The 12,955-nt window shown below is 47.4% G+C and overlaps 1 protein-coding gene and 1 long non-coding RNA gene across 3 annotated transcripts in view; one reads left to right on the top strand and one right to left on the bottom strand.

Annotated features, from left to right (window-relative positions):
- Pcgf3 (polycomb group ring finger 3) overlaps positions 1–325 on the bottom strand; it is a 34,900-nt gene extending 34,575 nt beyond the window's left edge. Inside the window, exon 1 of one of the 2 annotated variants that reach the window (XM_076865334.2) lies at positions 99–325. The gene's annotated coding sequence lies outside the window, so the exon portion shown is untranslated. The remainder of the gene's footprint in view (positions 1–98) is intronic. The other variant, XM_076865333.2, reaches the window with a different exon arrangement.
- A 1,484-nt stretch (positions 326–1,809) lies between these two features.
- Positions 1,810–11,417, top strand: LOC143406013 (uncharacterized). Its single transcript, XR_013092152.2, has 3 exons — positions 1,810–2,157; positions 5,474–5,614; positions 8,673–11,417. It is a non-coding gene; the product is annotated as an uncharacterized LOC143406013 (long non-coding RNA).
- Positions 11,418–12,955: the final 1,538 nt, after the last annotated feature.

The raw sequence follows: 12,955 nt of genomic DNA, 5'->3' as shown, positions 1-12,955 counted from the left end.
GCGGCGCCGGGCTCGCAGCCCTCAGCCGGACACGGGCCGAGGCCGCGGCCTGAGGAGCGGGCGCGCGGGCCCAGGCCGGGCGGGGCGGGCTCACTGACCTGCGTCTCGGGCGGCGGGCGAGCGGGCGCACGCGGGGGCTCGCCGGGAGGGGGAGGGGGCGCCGCTCCCTCCGGGTCCCCCCCAGAGGAGGAGAAAAAAGCCGTCCGGAGTTTAAAACAAAGAGGCGGAAATGCCCGAGCTGAGCCGAGCGCCGGGTCGGGGGCGCCGCGCCTGGAGCATGCGCGGTGCGCGGCTCGGCTCCCACCCCGCGGCCGAGCGGGGGCGGGGCCCGGAGGGGGCGGTCCCGGGCGGAGCCTGAGGGCGCAGGCGCGTGTGGTCCGCGCTCGGCCTTAGCGGCTGGCGCGATAGGAGGGGCGGGGCCGGGGCGGGGCCACAGGGTAAGGGGCGGGGACCGTCGGGCGTGGTTGGGCGGGGCGTGGACGGAGTGCACCGGGCACGCTGCGGGTCGGCGTGCGGCGCTGGACGCTGACCTGCTGGGGTGTGGCGCTGGGCGGGGCTCCCTGCTCTGAACGTGGCAGGTGCGCTGTAAGCCGCAGACCCACAGGGCCCCTCCCTTCGGTCTCACCGACCTGAAACAGCTGGGCTCACCCCACAGCTCCTCTGCTTGTCGACCTGTGCGAGACCCACCCTAGAACCGTGAGCAGTGACCGAGAAGTTCACGCCCTCTAGGGTCTTCACTGTAGTGGGAGGGGGCAGCAAGAGGGAAAAGGAAGTGTAGTGTCTTTAGGAGACTGAGTGGCACGCTGAGTGGATTTCCGCATGGGGCTGGGGCAAGGAAAGGACTGAAGGAAAGGAGCTCAGCTGGAGTCTGGGGTGGTGAGGTTCGCTGCAGGGAGCTCCGCGCATCCTGGGTTCGGAGGGGTCGCTGGAGCTCCTCTGTAACTGCAGGCGTTAAGGTTAGGGCTGGGATTAGAGCGTAGGGAGCAGGAATCAGGTGGTCTGGGGGTGTGGGAGCACACGGGGCAGAGCTGGGCGTGGGTCAGCAATGCCCCTGTGGGTGACCAGTAGACGTGGGCATTGAGTCTGTGAAACTCCTTAGCTTGTAACACCTGGAAATGGTTGGTCAAAGGAGTGACCACTGAGGTGACTATATGAAATGGAGTCCTGGAGTCCTGGAGGAGCCCACAGGAAAGACCCAGCTGGAGCAGCCCAGGGCAGAGCCACTGCCTGTGGGCGGGTCTGGCATGAGTTAGCTGCTGGGGGTGTTTGAGAATGCCCATGGGGCTTTTAGAGGCCTTGGCAGCAGTATGGATGCATCATAGTGTGGAAACTGGATCATGGAAGGTTCGAAAAGTGCAGATGTGAGTATAGACACATTTTAAGGTCTTTTGCTGTAAAGGAAAGCAACAAAATGGGGCTCTGTCCAGGGGAGGTGAGGGGCAAACAGGACTGCTTTCTTTCTGGGTGGGAACTCTGGTGGCCTTGTGGTGCTGCGGGGACAGCTGACTAGAAGGACAGATTGGCCATACTGCAGAAAAGGGAAGGCTGCATAGACGTGGGACCTGGGCCCAGGTGTGGCAGCCGGACTCTGAAGAGCAGGAGGCCCTTTGTTGTCATGGGAGGAAGGGTCCTGATGCAGGGGTGTGGAAGTGGGGGAGGGAGGCAGAGCCTTGGTGTTGGGGGCAGCATAGAGGTACAAATGAGCAGGCCAAGAGCAGTCCTGGGCTGAGGACAGAGTGACCCCAGGAAGTTTTCTAACTTGTGGACAGATGGCCCCCATGACTTTCTGTCTGTCGGCTACAGGTGAAACTGTGTTGAGAATTCATTCCAGGCCCAAGGTCCCTTCATCCAACACCTGGGCTGCCAGCTGCTCTTCCAGGTGACCTCATCTCACCAGCAGCACCAAGGCCACTACTCTGAGCCCAGCTCTTGTGTATAGCCATCCACTTTTCCACCAGGAGATCTTTACAGCACGACAACTCCAGGTCATCCTTAGAGACTATGCCCTCATCCCACCCCTGCCAACGCTGAGGACAAGACATGGGGCCTTTCTACCATCTTTCTCTGTGCCTACACCAGCCTTCTGCTGACCTACCAGAGCCCATCAGATCTGGCCGTGTGACCCCTGACTCCACCCTGATTCAACCCCCTGGAGTAGTGAGTAGCTTCCCTCTTCTGTCCTTTGCTCTGTACCCATTTTCAACATGATATACAGACTCATAAAAAATTATCCAGGGCATCCCTCCTCTGCTCAGAACCCTCCAGGGCTTCACTCAGCAGAAGCCTGAGGGTGGGGAACCCCAAAGGAGGATGGGAACCTGTGTTGTCTTGGTGGTGAGTTCACAGGGTTACACACATCCCAGCCCACAAAGTAAATGTGTGTAAAGATGGACTCTAGAATCATGGCTCCAGGTCAGACTGTGGGGAGGGGAGGCCCTCCTCCCTGTGGATGAGGGGTCCTCATTCCTGTCTATGACCAGCCTTCCAGAGTGCTGGCCTGGCCTCCTGTGATCAAGTCTCATTTTGAGGAACCATTCCAGTGACCCACAAACCCTTGGTGAGGCATCTGGCTCTACAGAGCAGGAAGAATCGAGTTTTCTTGATCCCACACTTCTCTGCAAGTTCTCTCTCAAACCCATCAGTTTCTCTCCCCCATCCCCAGGACCCTACTCAACAAGTGCCCTGGTCCAGATCACCAGGACTTCCCAGGGCTAACTCCACCTCCATAACCCCTACATTTGACAGTGTCCTGCTCTCCTGGAAAAACCCTAGTTCCTGACCCCAGGCCATCCTGAGATGAGCAATCAAAAAGCTGATCCCTAGGCACCTGGGTCCAAGTATGCCAGCTCTACCAAGCTACTCACTGGCTGCTCTGCCTTGTGCACCACCCCTGTCCCTGGAACTCAATTCCTCCATGCTCCTGGACGTGCTCCCACACTGTGCCTCCCTCCCCCCAGATGTCTTCTTACCACCACCCCCCTAACCCCCCAGCTCATCTGACAAAATCCCCAGTGTCAATACCCTATTGTCAAGACCCAGAACCAGGACACGAGTGTGTCAGTGCTGAGTGGAGGGGAGCTTGGCGGCATCCAGCAAGTGACACAGGAGTCTAACTGTTAGCCCAGCTCTCTCCAGGGAAGAGTGTACCCCATGACACACCAGAAAAACTGCACACAGAGCAAGACTGTAAACTGCAGCATGGTTTACAGTTCATTTGGTGCTGGGGATTGAACCAGGGCATGCCACCTCTGAGCTTCATCCCCAGCCCTTTTTATTTTTTGAGACAAGGTCTTGTTAAATTGCTGAGGCTGACCTTGAACTCGAATCCTCCTGCCTCAGCCTCCTGAGTTGCTGGGATTACAGGTGTGTGATCACTGCATCCAACCTGTGGCAAAATTTATAGTGGGAAAAAAAGACAGAAAACTATCTTTGTGTTTATCTACCTGGGATTAATTGGAAAATGATCAAACCTGCACACCTTGGGCACCTACAGTTGTAAAAGGAAGGAGTGAAAGATGCAGTCATACTGTTAGAGTGACCTCCAAGGCACACCATTCAGAGGTGTGAGATGCACCCAGGTGTGCAGCAGTTGCACCTGCCTGAGCGCTAGTGAATATGCCATGCAATTGCCCATGTCAGAATCCTGTGGATTTGGGGACGATTGTGACAGAAGTGGGAGTTTTTGGATCTGCCCCAACCCCCTCATGAAATATAGAATAACAAAGCAGAGCTCTGGTGGGCAGCAGTGACGACAGGGAGGACATTCTCACAGGCAGTGGGCAGAGCTCTTGTCCTCCTCCCTGCGGCTGCAGCCCTGGTGCCATCAGCCTCTCACTGTGGCAACTAAAACAGTGGACAAAACAGATCAAACAACAGGTCTGCTCTCAGAGACAGCTTTAGGACCTCGGACATCAGCAACCAGGCCTATAACCCTGAGAAACAGTGAGGAAAAGCCTTAGGGAAGCCCAACTGTGTCCCATAGGACAGGGCTGGGAGAGGGAGATCTGTCCTGCTGGAGCTCTGAAGATGCACAGAGGGTCCCAAGCCTTAGCCCAGCACTGTGCAGACACATGAAGACTGCCTGGGTTGGGAAGGAAGGCCTGAAAGGAGGAGCATGCCAGGCAGGAGTCCTGTGTTCCCACTGACCCAGGGTATCCCCACAGCCCACGGTGCCCACTAGGCTTCCAGCACTGGGCAGGAAGCTGAAGGGCTGCTCTGTGCAGCCCAGCAGGGTGGGAAGGATGGAGGAATTTCCTGGTCATTTACTCTGTTTAGCACACAAGTATTTGGGATGCTGACAGTGAACATCTAGCTGAGAGCTGTCATTCACACAAGAGAATGTGACCTGCAAAAGGAGCTGTCCCTGAGAGCAGACCTGGAGCAGTGGTGGCAGAATGAGAAGCACAGCAGAGCCGTGGTTGACCCATGTTCCAGTGTGAGAGTGGAAAGTCCAGTGGTCCATTTTTAGAATACAGTATTTAGCTTTAATTGGTAAGATCTGATGGTAGCCATTTTAACTATACCCACTCCCTTTGCCAATCATGTAGACTGTAACCCTGAGCTCCTCCTAGCAGGGCAAGAGGCAGTGATATGTTCAGGATAAATGCAGGTGGACTGCCCTGCCAAGGGGGGCTTGCTAGCCAGGTTAGGTAGCAGCCCTTCTGCAGAAGTAAAGTCTGCCTTGCCCACCCACTTCTGAGCACATGTTTGATTCCTTGTGGCACCCCAGTATTTCTGCATGTTTTGGTGCCTGGCATAGGGCTCCATATACTGCCTAAGGGGTCATGGGAACTACCTCCTTAGAGGAGACATGTCCTGCTGCCTTATTGTTGTGGCCTTGGAGTGGAGGAGAAAACTACAATCCTCAAGGCTGACAATAAGCCCAAAATGGAAAGTGGACCAGCAGTGCTGGGAAGGGCCCAAGCAAGCACCCCACAACCAGGTGACTCTCTGCATGGACCAAGGAGGAAATATGTTCTTGCGAAAAAGTACCTCTTTGGTGGTTGGGACATCCCGGAGGTTGTGTGAGTGTGACTGAGACATGAATGCAAAAATCCCCAAAAGGGGGATAGAGCCTCTACGTAGAAACACAAGACTATACCCAGGAAAGTGGAATGAGGGGTGCAGGAAGTCTCTAGTAAGTGGTGGTTGACCACACGGGGGGGAAACTTAATTATAGGAACCTACAAAAAATGGGGAATAAAAATACTAGGTTTGGGGACATAGAAGAATAATGAAAAGATCCCATCTTCTTTTCCTTTGAAGAAGAGCAAGCACGGAAAATAAACAGTAGTGATTGTGGGATTAACCTGTCCCCTGGGGATGCATGGCCACCGGATCCTTTGATTTCAGTGTTCACCACGGCTGCACAGACCCTTTTCATGTCTGGGTAATACTGTAAAAAATCTGCGCCAGGGTCTATTTTAATGTCTAAAAGCTGAAGTCTGATAGTTCTTTTGCCTCCTACTTGTAGGGATTTAATATCTGGTAAAGAGGCACCAAGTCTTTGCTTCCTGCCTGTTTGATGGATGTTTGTGCATACCTGCAACCTGTATGTCCTGTCTGTATACATGCTTGTGTATATCATATACGTAGCGTCAACACTGGCTTACAGGTAAATGAGTATTTGAATCCATTTAATGAATGGATTCAAATGCCTTTCAGTTCACTTTACTTAAAAAAAAAAAAAACTAACAAAAAGGATAAATCTGAATTGGTAAGAGTAAAGATACCTCTGAAACTACTACTCACACGTTCTTCTAGGTGGCCAGCCAATTAGACTGTTGGTTTCCATAAAATGTTTTAAGTGCAATGTCCATTGCTTCTGAAGGTTTTTTTTTTTTTTTTTTTTTTTTTTAGTTGTGTATGGACTCAATGCCTTTATTTGTTTTTATGTGGTGCTAGGATCAAACCCAGTGCCTCACACTTGTGAGGCAAGTGCTCTACCACTGAGCCACAACTCTAACCCCTTCTGAGTGTTTTTCTTTGGCAGAAATACTGACTTAAAATGTTAACTAGACTTGTTTGATACCTTGGTTTTCATGAGTAGCCTAAGTAAGAAATGTATAAATTCGTTTTAACATAAATGGGATTAATCTTTATAAATGTGTTTGTTAGAGGAGACATCTGATTAATTTGACAAGTTAAAATACTAAAACATCAACTAAGTATATGCAAGTATTCTTAGCTTCTTGAATTCCATAAGGTAACATATATTTGGGTCAATTAAATATGTTTTTATAAATTGGTTAAAAATAAAAAGGTTCAAGATTGCATATTTCTAGGTCTTAACCTAAAACCAAGTCACTAAGAATCAAAATTTTAACAGGTATAATTCCATATGTGTACAAAAAATTTAAGCTGTGTTTTTATTAAAATACTATAAAAAAAAGCAAGGTATCATCTTCTTCTGAGTGTGAGAGGATGGAGCTCCAGTGTGAGGCAGAAACCTAACAGAGGGTCCCCCCCACTTGGGTGTACGGGCCTGTGGACTTACGGCTGCTGGATAAAGCATTGATCAGAGTCTGCGCTGAACAGATATTTAAAAAAATTGGGGCTAATGATCGGACTCTGTATCTACTGGCATTGGAAGGGCACCAAGACAATCAGCTTGGCCCATGACTTTCTAATTGACTATGCCCGTTTAGTCTTTAAGTCTGGGATTTTTCTATAACTTCATTTGGTTTCACCCCCTTCCCATTTACCACTGCTCTGGGACAAAGGAATTGACTGGAATGTTTAACTTCATGGGATAGCCTTTACCTTTGGAAAAAGCCTTAATTGGAGGCCATTACCCTGAGTGTCTGATGATTAACTATCCTATCTTATTCAGGATGAAAGCTACCAGTCACTAAGGACATATCAATGGATTCCAGCACTATTAGGCCATAACCTGGGGATAAAAAATGGTCTTCCCTTCTAAGATCTAGCAGGATGCCCCATTTGGCCAGGGGATACTTCTGGGTGGAAGCCTCCCTGCTGTCCACAGAGCTAAAATACAAGGGCCTCCTGGAGTCCCCATGTATGCAGGTATCTGTGTCTTGGCCATGCTGATTTCTATATAGAGAGGTCCCTAATAGTCTCTGTAGGGTCAATATGACCTTCATTGGACAAAGGGGACAAACTGACATAACCCCCTCACGACTAGTTAATAGTGCAATTATGATATATAACGCTTAGGAGGAACAGAAACAAAAGTCAACTTATGTTTTGTTGGCAACCTATGCAAAAGGATCTTCAAGAAAGCTTAAAGGATGAAAATGGCCTCCTCCACTGAATATCAACATGCCTCGTGTAATAAAAAGGCCCCAAAGGAGCATCTGAGTATAGTCGACAGTGGGGAACTCACTTAAAGTTGATGGCATTATGATAGTGATAAAGGAGACAGGTCAGGCTCAACAATATCCTGTGCTCCAACCCCTTGAATGCAACCTGGGGAGAAAAAGATTTAGACTGTTTGGTTTTTTTATATATATATATCCAGATTGTCCATCCCTCTCCTGAAATAAAACTTGTTATGTGAACTAGATGTACAGATAACATTCTCACCCAAAGAGCAACAACTTCAGTTGCAAGTGCTGCCCAGGAAAAGGAAACAAAGACTGCTTTGCTGGAGGTCTACTAACAGTAAAGCCATCTGGGCCAAAGGGACCCTGAGAAAGGTGATCAGCGTTATCTCAACCAAGATTTTGTTTAAGGAGGAAGTAATAACTTGCCCCAGGAAGAAGAAAAAACATATAATATTATATAATGTGTATATACATTTTTTAAGAGAGAGGCATTAATGGGGATCATTGTCTTTCCGACAAATTTTTAAAACATGAATCGAGTCAGTTTTGCCAGACACACTAAATATTTGTGACTAGAGAAATGCATACAACTAAAAGCTTAGGGGAACACTTTACCAAGCTGGTATTCTCTAAACTAAAGTGGCATGTAGAGGTAATCTCCTTCAGATTTATATAGAAATAACAAATTTAACTGGGGATTTATTTATGTCATTTAGTGCTCTGTAACTGGATAAAGGTAACTTGTTATCAAAAGTTACACACACACACAAACATATAATTTTGTCTTACTTTCAACATTGAGATGGGAATTTAAATGCATTTTTGAAAGACAATAAAGAGACTCTGATTTGTTTAAAGGTTGACACTGTGAAACATGAAAGCATTTTGCTACTTTTCCCACAAAAATAAAGTTAGTTCTCTTAGTTTTTTTTTAATTCATGTCTCAGATATAATGCTGTATTGTGTTATGTGTCAAGGGGCTGCCTCACCTGAGTCTCTCATCTTATTGCATGTTAAGATGGCTCCAAAGTAGGCTAGACTTAACCTCATGTAAATTTTTGCTCAAAGTGTAGATTTTTGTTGTAAAGCTTACTGAGATCTCAAAAATAAGCAGGAGATATAATATAAAACATAAAGCTTATGTAAAGAATTGGATAAATTATAAAAGGTATCTAAGGAGGTAAAAGTTTCAAAAGAAAGTAAAATTTGTAAAGGCTCTCAAATGTGATTGAGTTGATAAATTTATAGGTCTTTGTGGAGGCAAAATATATACCAAAGATATATTAGTGTTTTTATAAAAATTATGTTTTTTGGTTCAAAGCTGTTATGTAAACTAAGTATGTTTTGATGTCTTGTTAATTTTATTTTGTATTTTCCTTATAGAACTTTACAACTAGAACCTGCCAGTGTTTTGAAGAAGTACTACTTTTGATAGAACAGCCTGAGTTAATTTGAGACAAGAAGCCATCATGTAAAGTCAGATAGGATATAAAGTATTAGTACTGGAAGTACTGGAAGAATACTAATAATATTAGAGAACTAATAAAGTATTAGTACTTCCAGTACTAATAGTGACCACAATTAAATGGAAGAGGTAACTATAAAATTATAGACATTGAAGTTAAAACCCAGTACTCCTACTCCAAGACTGGTGAAACTGACCTGCCGGATGTTTCAACCCAAAACTTGAGGACCAAAATCAAGGAAGTAAAAGGGCCAAGGAAAAAGCAGCCAATATTCTGGGTCTTGCCTTCCAAGGTCAACCAGGAGAACGACAGGACCCTTCTAAGGGTGACTCCAGTGAGTCATCTGACCTCCCAATTGGGGGATCACGAGGACCCTAGAGAACAGGAAGCCACCCAGTGCACATTCTGCAGAGGAGGGTCACTGGAGAGGGAAATGTCTCTGATATTTCCAGGGAAGCCACATGTGGTCAGCAAGACCCTGGCCCATCCTGGCAGATGGCACAACTGGAGGAGGAAAAGCTAAAGGAGCCAAGAGGCTTTTCACAAGTTCCCAAGAGTGATCCCTGACAAACCTCAGCTAACTCTAACAGTAGAGAGGGAATAAAGGCCAATTTTGACCAACTTGGTCTTAAACACCCAGCAGGAGAGTATAACCAAAGCACAGCTGCATGTGGACATTTAAAAGATAAGACAGGTTCTTTTACCTGAGATGTACATTTGTGTCAGTCCTGAAAGTAAGTAAAACTGGGAGGTTATAAAGGAAGCGTCTTTATACAGGAGTGTCTGATAAATATTGCAAAAAGCTCTGTCAGTCACAGGTGTGATCTGAGCCAATCTGAGACCTGTCTGTGCTTTTTTTTCCTGGTATGATTATCCTGAGCTGCTGCTCAGACTCCTCTGGAGTTGGCAGTTCACTTCCAGCCTGCGACTTGGTTTTAATCAAGACCTGGAAAGAAGACAAGCTACAGCTGAGTTGGAAAGGACCTTACCAAGTGCTCCTCATCACCAGGATGCCTACCTGGTCTCCTAAAAGGGGAGAACTCATTACCATGGGTGACTTCACTCAATATATCTAGGATGGATGGCACAAGAGCAAAAATGAAAACGCAGCCAAAGGAAGAAAAGGGGGAACTTGTGAGAGACAGAAAGTCCAGTGGCCCATTCTCAGAATATAGTATTTAGCCTTAATTGGGATGAAAGATCCAGTTGAAGCCAATTGAACCATAATCCTTCCCTTTGCCCTCCCCAATTTTGAAATTAGCCAGTTTGTAGATTGCAACCCTGAGCTCCTCCTATCAGAGCAAGAGCAGCACTACATTCAGGATAAAATTAGGTGGACTACCAGCACAGTAGTGCATGCCTGCAATCCCAGTGGCTCTGGAGGCTGAGGCAGGAGGATCATGAGTTCAAAGCCAGCCTCAGGATCCTCTGATTCATCCAATAGACTCCCATTGAGTGTCTGATACCTACAGACAGCAAGCTGACCCTATCAAATTATGGACTCCCCATAAGTTAGGGGCAGGGTCATGTGCTAAGGGGAAAGGAGTTAGGAGTCCTTAAGAACTTGCTTGAAATGCAAATTTCCTAGCTGCCCCAAAGATACCAATTCAGTATCATTCTACAAGTGGCTCTTTGGGCGATGTCCCAAGATGGCTGTTTAGGAAAACAAATTAGACACTTGCAAGAGTGTTAAGGTCATAGCTAAGGCCTCAGATTTATAGAGGACCCAACTGCCCCCTTCATAGTCAGTAGAAACGGTCAGAGCAGGCAGTTATGGGCTTAGCTCTCACTGGATGAACAGGACGGAATGAGGGAATCACAATGGAAAGAAGAGGTTATGTCAAGAGTCACTGAGGGAGCACTGCAAATGTCCCAGCTCTAATCTCTGCTGGGCTTTACACATTCCCATGTATGACCTCATCTCCCAACCTTCCCAACTCCTAATCGCCCTTCTCAGAATTCTAAGGAACTAGATTTTCTAAAGCCTCTAAGCTTTCTTCAGCTTTAATATTTAATAAAATTACACTTAAAATATATCCAACCATCATGGGGCTGCAAATTGATGCAACAAATATGGAAAGCAGTATGAAAATTCTTTGGAAATCTTGGAATGGAACCACCGTTTGACCCAGCTATCCCACTCCTCGGTTTATGCACAAAGGACTTACTACAGTGATGCAGCTACATCAATGTTTATAGCAGCACAATTCACAATAGCTAAACTGTGGAACCAACCTACATGCCCTTCAGTAGATGAATGGAGAAAGAAACTGTGGTATATATAAGCAATGGAATATTACTCAGCATTAAAAGAGAATAAAATCATGGTATTTGCAGGTAAATGGATGGAGTTGGAGTTAGGCTAAGTGAAGTAAGTCAATCCCAAACAAACGAAGGCCAAATGTTTTCTCTGATATGTGGATTCTGATCCAAAATGGGAAAACGGGGGAGCATGGGAGAAATGAAGGAACTTTATATAGGGAAAAGGGTAAGGAGAGGAAGGGAGGGTAAATGGGGGTAGGAAAGATGGTAGAATGAGATTGACATCATTACCCTAAGTACATGTATGAAGACATGAATGGTGTGACTCTATTTTGTGAACAACCAGAGGCTTGAAAAATTGTGTTCTATATGTACACTGTGAATTTAAATGCATTCTGCTGTCATGTATAACAAATTAGAGTAAATAAATAAATTTATGTGTGAAAAAAAAAAAAAGCCAGCCTCAGCAAAAGCGAGGCACTAAGCAACTCTGTGAGACCCTGTCTCTAAATAAAATACATAAAAGGACTGGGGATGTGGCTCAGTGGTCAAGTGCCCCTGAGTTCAATCCCCTGTACCAAAAAAAAAAAAAAATCAGGTGTGCTTGCTAGCCAGGCTGGGTAGCAGCCCTGCTGCAGAAGTAAAGTCAGCCTTGCCAATCCACTTCCAAGCACACGTTCGATTCCTTGTGGCACCTGGTATTTCTAACAGGGACTCAGGGAGTAAGTCAGGAAATGGGCAGGAAGACAGCTGTGGAGACCATAAGACCCAGCGAGGCTCTGCCAGTGAAATGGGGTCGCAGGTCAGCATAGAACAGCAGCAGCAATGGAACAAAGCACATTGGTATGTTTGTACTGCCAAAGAGTAATGCTCCTTCAGCAACCAGCTCCCCAGGGAACAGTGTCACGGGAGATGTTTATCTTCCTGGGTAGCCGCAGACTTGATGAACGTTGGCTTCTCTATGTGTACTCCAGCTAATGAGTGAAGAAGGGACTGTGGATTAAAACGGCCACCTGAGGTCATGGACATGGGCAACAACTGGGAGCCATGCCTGCATCTCTAAGACTGTCAGCCCATGAGCCCCTGATGGCTGCACAACCCTCTGTACCCTGTGGGTTCCTGGGAGTTGCTCCAGAGGGGCCTCCTCATAGACCTCAGCTGGCCAGAGAATGGTGTGTCCATAGCCGGCCACAACACCGTTGGCCTCCCTGCAATGTCCATCAGGGCATTTCCTGCCTTCCTGTCTCTTCTGTTCTCACTTCCTAAGACCCTCTCCCAGATAGAGCCCCTGCCCATCCTTGCCTCAAGCTCTGCTTCCCAGGGGCCAACTGAGACATTGACCAGACCTCCAGTCTCACAGCAATTTGTAGGAAATGCAGGGCATGGCAATGGGTGAAGACAGCTTGGAACACAAGCAGATATGCAGGGCCTAGCTGTGTCAGCCATAAGCAACCTATAGGGATTAAAAATGCAAGGAGAGGGGCTGGGGCTTAGTGGTAGAGCACTTGCCTTGCATGCGTAGGTACTGAGTTTGATCCTCAGTGCCACATAAAAATAATTAAATAAGGATATTGTACCACTACAACTAAAAAAATATTTTAAAAAAGTGCAAGGAGACACTGGTCAAAAGGAAGGGGTTGGTGTCACGGCTTGGGTCCTCCAGGTCAAGGCCATGCAGTGTCTGAGACAGAAGACACAGGGGTCTCAGGGTGTGCTGGCCATGCTGGGCATTTCTGGAGGCCTCGACATGTATAGAGAGACTCAAATGAGAGCAGGGGCCATTTGGAGGAGCAGAGTGGGGCAGACTGGGGTGAACATGAGACTGGCCCTTAATGTGTCCGTGCAGGAGATGGCAGTGGGTCTGGGGGTTTATTATTCACTTCTCTCTCCTTGTCTTTGAAATATTCCACACGGAAGACTCCAGAACTTGGCCCACAC

The sequence above is a fragment of the Callospermophilus lateralis genome, chromosome 8, assembly GCF_048772815.1.
Source record: "Callospermophilus lateralis isolate mCalLat2 chromosome 8, mCalLat2.hap1, whole genome shotgun sequence".
Lineage (NCBI taxonomy): Eukaryota > Metazoa > Chordata > Mammalia > Rodentia > Sciuridae > Callospermophilus > Callospermophilus lateralis.
Note: the sequence above shows the minus strand (reverse complement) of the source record. Positions and strands in the feature narration are given on the sequence as shown.